Genomic DNA, 12,718 nt, shown 5'->3' with positions numbered 1-12,718 from the left:
TCATCTCAGTCATAGCCGAGGGTCAGATTGATGTCCCCTGATAACAGATGTGATAAGCTTTAATAAACAAACCTAGCAGATCTGATCCGAGCGCAACTAAGTGCCTCTCTGATGATTAATAGGAACATCACATGCGAACAGAGACTATCGGTCTGTCAGAATATGGTGTCACTTTCACACTAATGACAGATCAGTCTTGTGCTTTACGATTTTTATGCTAATGGTTGGCATTTGGGACAACAGCAGTGCTTTTAGGCTATTTTTCTTTTTATTTCTGTGATGTGTTTGGACTTACGCCTTCAATTCGATTTGAAAGCTTTAGTTTAAAAGACAGAAGGAAATGGTTCTGCTTCACATTCACCTGTTACTGCACAGACACATCTGATGCAGCTCTGCCTGTTGAAGGCTCTGTTGGGCATCCCTATGGGACGCTGCATGTCAAAGCAAACACACCAAACATGTTTTTTTCAAGCAAAAAAGCAATGGAGAGAGAGACAGAAAGACACAAAGACATCAGGTTTTTCCCTAGTGTCACAAGTAAAGTTGGTATGTGGGGTGAACTTTTCAGAATCGCTGTATTTTCCAGATAAAGGCATTTTGTGTTTATATTATCTACTTTAAATGTACAATTAGCACAACAATGTCTCATCATTTTACCTTAATGTTTTTCCAAATTTGTATGACTTTCCACCAATGGATTGTTCTCTAAAACAAACTTTTTATATGGGAAATATTTATCAGTAAAAAAAAAAGTTATCCCCATGACAAGAATTAGTGTTTCTGTGACAATAATTATAAACTTTTTTTACTCAACTATTGTAAAATAAATAAATAAATAATACATTTAAAAAACTATAAAAAGCACCACAGAATTTCTCATATTTTCTACTACAAAAACTAATACTCAATCAAAAGAATGTTAATAATTTAGAGTATGTTTGCGAACACATTCCATTAGGATTTAGTTGTTTTTCCACCAATAGAAGGCAACTAAATAATCACATTAGAGAATTCGAGTCTCCATTATAACCTAAATAATTCCCATTATAAAGATTGAAATCCTTACAAATTCAGTTTTTTGTTGTTTTTAGCAAGGTCATATCCATGACGACAGACAATAATAATTGATTGAATGAAATAGATAAATCTTTGATCAAATAAATTCAGCCTTGGTGAGCAGAAGACATTAATTAAAATATTATGTGGAAAAGAAAAAATCTTAACACACAGTCTGCATAACCATGATGATTTAAATTAGTCTAAAGATTCAAATAATGCATATTTAAAGTGCTTCAAGTTGTTAAAAAACAAAAGAAATCTTCAAATATGATGCACCAATGAATCATATACAAGATCAGGGTATGCATTTATCCAGCATCCAGGACCACCATCAAGTGGAACAGTACTGTTGTATTGAGGGTCTTTTCAACAATCAAAAAGCAACGTTTGTTGTTTGTTCAAACTAATTATATAAAAGGAGCTGAACCAACACTTTTCTTGAGTTTTTTGGGGACAACTTAATTGTTTATGTTCACTTAAAATTGTTAAAACTAGTAAGTTAAAGGTGCAGTATGCAAGTTTGACACCCAGTGGTAGAACTAGATATTGCAATCCTGGTTCAAAACACATGCAGGTTGACAGATTGACAACACCAACAGGAGTATGCCTGACTATTGAGCCTAAAGGCTGACGGAACGACACCCGATAGAAGGAATATTTTTTTATTTTAAAAAAGTAGTTTTTGTTCTAACCAACACCTAAAAACGTATATTTTAGAAATGGTTTTTATTTCTTGCAGCTAAGCAATAGGATAAACAGACAATGATCACCTCAGGTACACCTCATGTGCTTTATTCAGTCTTAAATGCTAATAATTACATGACATTTATTGTTGTACTACTGAAAGCAGCAGCAGACAGTTTACCTAAGATCTTGAAGATAAAATAAACCATTTAAAATTGAACTTTAGAACTGTGACTCAGTGTAAACCAACACATATCAGTGATTCAGTATCTACATTTAATAATGTTAAATAGGTTTAATATGTATTAATTAGATTACAAACCTTACAATTTCGTTGGAGTGCAGTAATTGCACTATTTTTTTCTTCTAAATAGCTGTATTGAAATTTCTGTTGAGTTTCGGCTGGTGTAAATAGCCAACTTGCTTATCACTGCAAATCCTGTTATGTCACGAAGTACAATGTCTCCAGCTCAGCTAATGCTTCCGTTCATAATATTTATTTATTATATTATTATTATTAATTAATAACCACCTCATATGGAACTCTGAATCTGCGTCTTATTTCGGAGTCTACTACTGTCCACCGGAGGTCGTATTTTGGTTACGGATGCGTACTTTGAGAGTCTTTCTAATTGAATGAATGAAATATGCTGTTTTCTACAAAGGCAACCCTTGTGCTAAAATATAATTGGCTAAACTGGCATTGGGTGGGGTAAAGGTACCAAAACAAAGACAGATGTTTCGGCACAGAACGTACTTTTCCAAAGCAGAATATCTGACTTCAGGATTGTTTTTCAGCTGAACAAGACTTTTCACCTGGCATGTTTTTTAAATATCTGCAATTATATTTTTTTTATGCTTTAGAAGAGTCAAGAACTTACACACAGCACCTTAAACTTAATTCTTCATGTTGCCTCAACACAAATCAGTTGTGTGGAACCCAGCATTTTTACAGATTCTCCTCGATGATTCACACAGGGATTATTATTCATCGAAGTTCTGAAATTAAACCCGTACACCTGCAGTGTGACATTACAGCAGATGCATGCAGTAGCTGCTGGGTTATTTGATCTCAGCATGATATGCCCATTCAAGCCCTGTTATCCAGAACGCCATGCTCCCTATACCATTTGGCTGTGATAAAACCGTTCTGTCTAAGACTCCGAATGAGGACTACAGGTGCGGGGCTTCTCTGTTGCTCTCAAGGGAAACCTCAAAAACACATTAAGCCATGGGAGATGACATGCACAAGTCCAGGTGCTCCATTAGAGCTGATGATATGTCACCTTTGGAGAAATGCAAGTCTCTGTGTTAACTGTGAGGACATCAAGCTCAGAAATTCACTTTGAGTAGCTGAGAGGCAATTCAGACACAAATGGATGTCTTGGTCTTGTTCTGTTGGCTTGTAATTGGTGAAATGAATCCAAATGTGACCAGCAGGCTATTAAAGAGATTGTTGTACACAATTGATTTTTTTTTTCTTTTTTGGTCATCGTCTAGCTTAATTACACTGACCTACATCTGCATGCGTTTCATTTAGTCTTGGCTCATTAGAGTCATTTGTTTGGGAATCAGATTAAACTGGTTTCACTGTATGTTTTGTTTTACAATAAACAGAACAGACTCATTAGCGATTCAGTAGGGAATCAGACTGCAATTATTATGAAATATGTTTATGACTCACAATGAGTCGACTCCTTGGGAATCAGAGTCTACTGGTTGTGCTGTATTTTTCTGATTCATTAAAAAAAATGGCTCATAGGAGTCGTTCATTAGGCAATTGGACCTTTCTTGTTGTGCTGATCAATAATAAGAGTTGTTCATTCAAGAACTGAACTTTGATACACTGTACTGTGTGTTTATGTTTCACTTAAAATAATTGATTCGTTAGAGTCAGTGTTCAGGAGTCAGACTTAACTATGTTTTTGACTCCTTAAAAAGAACCAGCTCATATTTGTCATTCTTAAATTGTTCTTAAATTGGAACACGGTGTTTAATTAGCCAAAAAAGAAATGGCTTGTATGCATCATTCCTTAAGGAATCTGAATTTCCTGGTGTTTTTACATGTTTTTTCATTTTGCTTTATCCTTGTTATGAATCATTTGTTTAGGAATCAGACTTCACTGGATGGCCAGTTTGGTTTTGATTTACATGTTACACTCGGTGTTTCTGATTTACAAAAAAATTTTTTTTAAAATGCACACACGTAAAATCATTCATTTTATTCTTGAATCTGGTTGTGATGCTGCTCCAAATGGTGCGTCTCATTGAATGTCAGCTATTATTAGAACAACAGAAGGGTGAGTAGCCTTTTTATTTTATTTTATTTTATTTTTTACCAACTGAATACATATTTAGCAATGTAACATTACAGTGGGATAGTTCAGCCAAAAACACAAATTTGCTATAAATGTACTCATCCGGCCCATCCAAGATAAATGCCTCATTTCCTCTAGACCAGGGGTTGGAAACCTATGGCTTGGGAGCCACATCTGGCTCTTTAACCAAAAATATGTAGCTCTCTAGCTGTCTCCCTTTTAATAAAAAAATATAACTCTCACTAGAAATCTTTTCCTGTTGAAAATAAAACAACCTCTTCATTGTATTTTTTTTACAGCAAATTGAATAAGAATAAAAAGATGCTTCAACTAATGCGCATGTGTGGCGCTGTGGATTAACTTGAATCGCGACACCAATAAAGGGCATGGAACTTACATTTCTATGGTAATCTTGCGCACGTAAATTCAAGCAACGTTCATGAGTGGTGATGGTTATAATAATAGAATAAATTCATTATATCCCAATGGCTCTTTAAAAAAATGCATTTGCCAAAAAAATCAGAAATGGCTCTTTGCTGAAAGACTGAGTGCTCTAGACGCTACAATACAGTATGATTCGGTATAGGTCACCTAGATCAGGCTTGTGTCAATAGTACCCTTACTTGGTATGCTTGGTGTATGACAAAAAGTTGAAATAAACATGATTCTTGATTATTTTTTTGCACACTCAAGTTAATTATTTTAAATGTAGACGAAGCATGTAAACGACTTCGTAAGCAAAAATAGAAGACATGACGCAGATCCTGTTCTTGCTTATTATTACGGTGTCATGTTTTAGCTGCAATTTTAAAATAGCGCTTCCCATGTTGTTGACTTGTTTCACGCACTAGTGGCGATTCTCTGTCAACCAATCTGCATTCAGCTGTGAGTCTAGCTGCACACTTTTGTAACTGCACTGTTGTTAGTCTATGGCTAGATATCCTTACGAAAGCATTCCAACAACGTTTTATGGTACGGTTTGCAATTTTTGGTAGTTTTGACAGTGGAAACGGTACTGTACCAAACTGTACCACTCAGTGCAAACACACAATGTCTTTTTTTGCTTCAAAGAAGACTTTTATTATTATATAAATTGCAATTTAACAGCTACAGGAAATTTGAGAGTCAACAACCACATACAGGCCTAACAAAATTCATATTTGGCTCCTACGTAATCTCTTGCGTACCTGTAATTATGCTCCCTTGTCTAATGACCTGAACAAACTGGTAAAGCTGTTGTTTGAGCCAGAAAACAATTATCGGAAAGAACCAGTTTGTCAAATCTGATTTATCTTTTGCTGTGAAATTAAAGGTAACAATATTAAAAATATTATAAATAATATTAGATTTCTTGCACCGCTCATTATTTTTTACTTCATATAACCTCACTGTATCATCAGAAGTCATGGTTGTCAATTTTGTTTTATCTTTGAATTTTAAAGTGTGAATCACTGAGGATCAAACTGTTCTATTGAAGATCAAAACTCTCCTGCTGTACATCTGAGAGTGAGTAAATTAACATCAGATTTTAATTTCTGGCCAAACTGTCCCTTTAAATTTTTAATTGAGGTTCTTTATGATGTTCTCTTGCAGAAACAGACCTTAGGATCCTGCAGTGTGAGGTCAAGATGGTGTTTAGTGTGTGCTGTTACCTAACTAACTAACCTTCAGAAATTCAGCAGCAAGGAGAATCTACACACACTCAAGGTCAGGCTCATAAACACTCATTCCTGTCATCGACGAGACATCACCGGGATTATAGAGGTGAGCTTGTGTTTATCTGAAAAAAAAAACATTTCAAATTAAGCGAATTTCACCAAAGTATCGCTGACTCGCACCCACCGAATAACAGCATGGTATCTCTGCATTTCTATAGCGCATCAGTGAATAAGAGCTTTTATTAAAATCCACACAGATGGCATAATATTACTGTGCTGCTGAATGTGATGATGTTTACTGCCAGCTTAAGGTTTTTTTTTTCTTCTTTTTGGTATTTTGATTAATTCTGGGATTCGGTTTAGACTGCCGTAATACCGTTTTGCCTGTCCCTAATCTGCTAACCTCATAACTCCTAATCAAAAACCCGCAAGCCGTTCCTCTCTTCTTTTTTTCTACATTGTAATCTTGAATGAATGAGGTCACAGATTATGTGCATGCAACATTTCTCTCATCACTGCTGATCTCACCTGAATGTCGGAGCAGTGATGGACTTAAAAGGAAATACAATAAAGCCATTGCACCTGGACGTAAAGGAAAGTCACATCCGGTGATCGTCCAGCAAATCAATTTGTCTCACAGAGGGATGCAACTGTGTCCTTCACTCAAGACCTCTTCTCTCTTTCGTGTCTTATCAAACTAGAGGTTGTCTAGTTTGAAACAGCGTGAAATTTTGACCCATCACAATTTGTTGACCCTTGTGCCTTTCTAAACCCACATGACTTTTTCTGCAGTGTACTGAAAAAAAGACACTTTGAAGTTGTTAGCAGGAAAAAAAAAAATATTCGTTGAATCTACAAGCAATTTCTAGAAAATGTAAGCTAATAATACAGTAAAGGTTGTTTCTACTGTAATTTTTTTCAGTGTGTAGTGTGTTTTTTATAAAATGTGGTTACTGGCATAGAACAGCCTGAACATTTTGATAAACATCTCATTTTGTGCTCTACAGCAGAAGTAAAATGATGAGTTTGGATGAGTTTTTTTTTATTTTATTTATGTTTTTATCGTATCTTCTATTTATTTTTGTAGAATAAATATATAATATAATGAATTTTACAAAAGATTGACTTTTTTTTTACTTCAAAATGTCATAGTTCAAAGTGTTTATGGATGTTATCAAATTATTTTTGTATTTTTTTCTAAATATAAATTATTTCAACAGCATTTGGATTAGAAAATAATCATGGAAAAAATCAAGGAACATAAATATAGTTTTTTAGAGACAAAACGTCCTTTTCCACTTGTACAGAAAAGTACAGCCTGGAAATTCTGCTAAGAGAATGCTTTGCTGTGTGGAGTTTGCAAATTCTCCCTTTTCGTGTGGGTTTCCTATGGGAGCTTTGGTTTCCAGTGTAGTCCAAAGATTATGTTTTTAAATTTACAAGCAATTTTTTTGAAAATGTAAATTAATAATATAGTAAAGGTTGTTTCTACTATTTTTGTTTTGTTTTTGTTGTTGTTTACTGTCATTGTACAGCCTGAACATTTTAATAACCATCTCATTTTGAGCTCTGCAACAGTGGTGAGTTTGGATTATTTTTATTTTATGTATGTTTTTATTGTGTGTGTATATATATATATATATATATATATATATATATATATACATATATATATATATATATATATATATATATATATATATATATATAATGAATTTACAAGAAAATATTGACATTTTTCTACTTCAATTCAAGGTTACTTGGCGTTATCAAATTATTTTTAACTAACTTTTTTCTAAATGAAAATAGTTTCAACTGTATTTATCAAGGGATCAGAACAGTGGTTCTCAAACATTTTTCATCAAGTACCACCCCAGAAAAAAATTGTCTCTCGAAGTACTACCATAATGAGCAGTATTAAAATACAGTAGCGTAGTAGGCCCAGTAAAGCAGCTACAGCTCTGCATAGTTCAAAAACGAGGCAAATTCATTCCTGTTATTAAGAATATTATTGTCAACCATTTTAAACATTATAAACAGTTTGAACATTAACCCTGTACTGTGCTTATATGTAAAAAATATATATAAATAAAAACGTCAACATTTAAATTAAAATATGCTTTTAAAAGTTACAAACGATAAGTTACTGTTCTTAAAAAGTAAAAAAAAAAAAAAACTGCAGTACTTAAATGTAAAGTATTAACATGTAGTAGCCTATTCATCAACACCCGGAAATATAGGATATATGTCATCATATTCATATATAAATCATTATTGCTAATTTTTTTAATACATGTAGCATGTACATGCGTAGTTGATTCTTCCGTGTACCACTAGAAGGAAGCCCGCGTACCACTAGTGGTACACATACCACAGTTTGAGAACCACTGAATTAGAAAAATATCATGAAACAATAAATATGCAAAAAATATAAACAAATAATTTTACTTTTTACATTTTAAAAGTTTTTTAGTGATAAAATTAGTGTTCTTTTCCACTTTTACAGCCTGAACATTTTGATAAACATCACATTTTGAGCTCTACAGCAGAAGTCAAGTGCTGAGTTTGGATTCTTTTTATTTTATGTATGTTTTCATTGTACTTTGGATTTATTTTGTAGAATACATTTTTTATATAATGAATTTACAAGAAAAGATTGACATTTTTGTACCTCAAAATGTCATGATTAATTCAAGGTTTTACTTGATATTATTCAATAATTTTTAAAATGTACTTGCAAATTCTGAATGAAAATGGTTTCAACAGTATTCATCAATGGATTGGAAAATAATCATGAAACAATGAATATGAACATAAATATTTTTACTTTTTTCATATATTTTTAATAGTTTTTTGTGATAAAATTAGTGTTCTTTTCCACTTTCATTGTACAAAATAATACAGCCTGGAAATTCTGCTAAGCATCTCCTTTTTGAAAAGAAAAAAAAGAAGTCATGCGGGTTTGGATTCATTTGTTTAATCATTTTCTTTTCGGCTTAGTCCCTTTATTATTCAGGGGGGGCCCACAGCGGAATGATCTACCAACTTATCCAGCATGTTTTTTGCAGCAGATGCCCTTCCAGCTGCAACCCAACAATTGGAAACACCTATACACACTTGCATTCACACACATACAATACGGCCAATTTAGCTTTTCCAATTGACCTATAGCACATGTCTTTGGACTGGGGGAAACTGGAGCACCCGGAAGAAACCCACGTGAACACAGAGAGAACATGCAAACTCCCGGCTGCCTTCTTGCTGTGAGGTGATCGTGCCACCCAATAACCTTATTATATAACTAAACTGGTGGCTTGGTAGTTAATACTGTTGCCTCACAGAAAGGTCCTTGGTTCAAGTTCTGACCCAGAATGACATTTTGTCTGGAGTTTGCAAGTTCTCCCTGTTTTCGCGTGGGCTTTTGGGTTCCAATAGTCCAAAGACATGCAATACTGTATAGGTGAATTGGATAGTTAAGTTAATTTGCTATAGTGCATAACTGGATTCCTAGAGGGCTGCAGCTCTGCAGTTTTGCTCCAACCTTAATTAAACACAGCTGATCAAAATAATCAAGACTCCTAGAGGCTATTAAGCAGGTGTGATTTAGTGGTGGTTGGAGCTAAACTGTGCCGAGCTGCGGCCCTCCAGGAACTGAGTTTCAGACCATTCATAGTGTGTGTGTGAATGGGAGTGTTTCCCTGATTTAAAAAAATGGATTAAGCTGAAGGAGAGTGAGTAAATGATTTATTGATTATTATATATTTTTTGAAATTCTTTCAAGTAATTTAACAAAGATTATTGTGTTTGTGTGTGGATAAACGGCCCCTTTAAGAAAGAGAGGCTTTGAATCCAGTTTGTTTTACGGCCTCAGAAGGATTTGCGTTTGTATGTTGAATCCCACATCCAGCAGCACAGTTTACCTTCTCTCTCTAATGGTTTATTCTTCGATTATAAGCCTATTGCGCTGTGTCGCTTTTCTATGTATGATGTGAAAATGAAGCCGCTGTGCAAAAAAAGTATAGCCAAATTACGAGTGAGAAAGTGAGATACCAAAAAAAGTCATATGGAGATCAGTGATATCCGACAGCTGTCTGTCTGAAGGCAGAAGAACTGAAAACACAAACATCAACATACTGATCTGACACCGTCCATCCATCACGGTGATTGAAATGATGAAAAATGCCTCACAGGCCGTCATTATCCCCGCGCCCGGTCTCAGATCAGAGAAAACACAGATTGTTATATGAAATTATTTCCCAAATTCATCTTTAGGCTGTCCTCGTTTTCGAGTGTAGCGTGTTTGTTTACAGATCACAGGCGCTACAGGTGCTGTTATTGTCACACTTTATCAAGCGTGAAAGGATTCTGTGAGCCCTGCTGCCATCTGTCGGCATGAACACAACACTGCACATAATCAAAGCCTTCGTGTGGTTCACAAACTTGATTTTAAAATGGCTTTGATTATTAAATGCTAATTTATTAATATTTTGATTATTTCGAAAATTTAACAACAACGACCACGGCTCTTTTGTGGGTAAATATTTCGTTTCCTCTTTTATTAACTAGTAGGCCTAGTTCTGTTATTGTTAGTCCTATTTCTATATACTACTTCTATACTAGAATGTAATATGTTTATTAATGGCTATTAATATATTGTTAATGTTTTAAGTTATAGTTTTCTTATAGATATAAGTATTTTTAGAATCTAATTTGTAGCTGTATTTTATTTAGCTAAACATAAATTATTTGAATTGTTTTAATGTTATTTGAACAATTTTAAATAATATCTAATCTGTTTGATGATTTAAAGTGCTTCCTCCCAATCAAATTTATTTTTAACAGATTTAATTAACAATTAAAATCTCCTTTGTTTGTTTTTATCAACTCACAACCCTGATTAAAATGCATTAAAAGTAAGGAGAACGATAAATAAATCAGTTATCAGTTTACAAACGATTAATCCTTTTATTAATATTTATTTTAATTAAATATATTTCAATAAAATTTAATGTTTAATGAAATTGATGTTATTATTTCAGCATTTCTTATAGAGCTTATTTTTCAATTGTATTTAGTCATTATTGCCATAGAATACAGTAAACACTAAATACAATAAAGCACATTTCTCATTTGTTTTAACTTTTATTTTTGGCAATATTTTATCTCCGTTTTTTTAATAAACACATTGTCATTGTTTCAGTTAAAAGCAAGTTAATTACCTTAGTTTTTAGGTCCATTAATAGCACATAAAACATCAACATAATTAAACAACAAACACATTTTATTGTTCAAAAAGCAAATAGATTTTTCTTATTAACAATTATTTTTTAATTATTATTTTAATATTTCACTTTATGATAAGAGTTATTTCAGCATTACTTACAACATAGTGTAACCCACCAATCCTACTGCACCCAACCCGCTCTGAGCTGGGATTGAAACTGCGATTTTTGCATGGGAGTCGGTTGGTCTAACAGGGAAGCTAAAGATTATGTCCATTAGCATCTGTTGCTAGAGCACTTTTTGAGGTCAGAGGAGTGAGTTTTGCCTGCATAGCACTCATCTAGCTGGCCTCCATTACACTCACCCCCCTTAACCTCACTCCCATCCTGGACAAGCCCCGTATAACCCACCAGTGCTACTACACTTGGTCTTCCCAACCGGTGGGTTACACATGGGGGCTTGTCCGGGATGGGTTCAATAGCATTTGTTAATATTTGTTATTTTTAGTTTTCGTAGAGTTTTTAAGGTTTTCAGCATAAGCTAAAAGGCATAAACATAACAATACAAGAGAACAAACAGTAAAAACACAGTGCTGTTATTCTTAAGAATGAAAAGAAGTTTATTTCAAATGTACAAATATTTATAATTCATTTATTAACAACCTTTTGTTTTTTTTTTACTAAAAGAATATCATTTGGTCCCATGCAAAATGTTAACACAAAATCAATATATAACCACACAAAATTAGAGAAAGGCTACATACACAATTATTAATTATTATTATTTTGCTTAAAACTGACTGTTGGATTCCCCTGCTGCCACAACGGATGGAAAAAAAAATCATTATTAGTGCACTTCTGAACACCTGAGATTCACTGCTCTCTTCTATAACTGAGTGGCACAGACTACAGCACAGTGTGGTCCACTAGCATTACGTCCCCTGAGAAGAAAAAGTGTCTTTATTGAGCTGTATGATGAGGTTTGTTGTGCTCTGAGTCCAAAAACAATCCTGTAAATTGAGCTGATTTCAAAAAGATCAGAAGACGTGGGGACATGTGCGTTATATACAATTGAAGTCAGAATTATTAGCCCTCCTTGGAATTTATTTAGTCTTTTCAAGTATTTCCTAAATGATCTTTAAAAGAGCAAGGCATTTTTCACAGTATTTCCTATAATATTTTGTCTTCTGGAGAAAGTCTTACTTGTTTTATTTCGGCTAGAATAAAAACAGTGTTTAATTTTCTAAACACCATTTTACGGTCAATATTTTTAGCCCCCTTGAGCAATTTTTTTTTTCTGATTGTCTACAGAACAAACCATCATTACACAATGACTTGCTTAATTATTCTAACCTGCCTAATTAACCTAGTTAAGCCTTTAAATGCCACTTTAAGCTTGAAAAACAGTAAAATATGATGTACTGTCATCAGGGCAAAGATAATAGAAATCAGTTATTAAAATCTATTATGTGTAGAAATGTGTTGAAAAAATAATAAATAATGTTTCTGTTAAACAGATAATATGGAAACAATATACAGGGGCTAATAATTCAGGAGCGCTAATAATTCAGACTTGTTGATCTGAATGTGCTATATAATATGGTCATTTAAAGGAATACTTCATTGAACACTGACAAACACAAACTGAATGCTAAATAAAAAAAATATATATATATAAAATAAGATGTACGACCTGTGAGGGCAGTAGTGATGTCACTTATTCATACAGTGTCCTCCACTAATATTGGCAGCCTTGATAAATAAATATGCGCAAAGA

The 12,718-nt window shown here is 33.6% G+C and overlaps 1 long non-coding RNA gene across 1 annotated transcript; it reads left to right on the top strand.

The window, feature by feature from the left end:
• Positions 1–3,004: 3,004 nt before the first annotated feature.
• On the top strand, positions 3,005–6,586 carry LOC141376382 (uncharacterized). The gene is made up of 3 exons (XR_012386349.1): positions 3,005–4,467; positions 5,504–5,567; positions 5,655–6,586. It is a non-coding gene; the product is annotated as an uncharacterized lncRNA (long non-coding RNA).
• Positions 6,587–12,718: the final 6,132 nt, after the last annotated feature.

This window comes from Danio rerio, chromosome 10, assembly GCF_049306965.1.
Source record: "Danio rerio strain Tuebingen ecotype United States chromosome 10, GRCz12tu, whole genome shotgun sequence".
Taxonomy (NCBI): Eukaryota; Metazoa; Chordata; class Actinopteri; order Cypriniformes; family Danionidae; genus Danio; species Danio rerio.
Note: the sequence above shows the minus strand (reverse complement) of the source record. Positions and strands in the feature narration are given on the sequence as shown.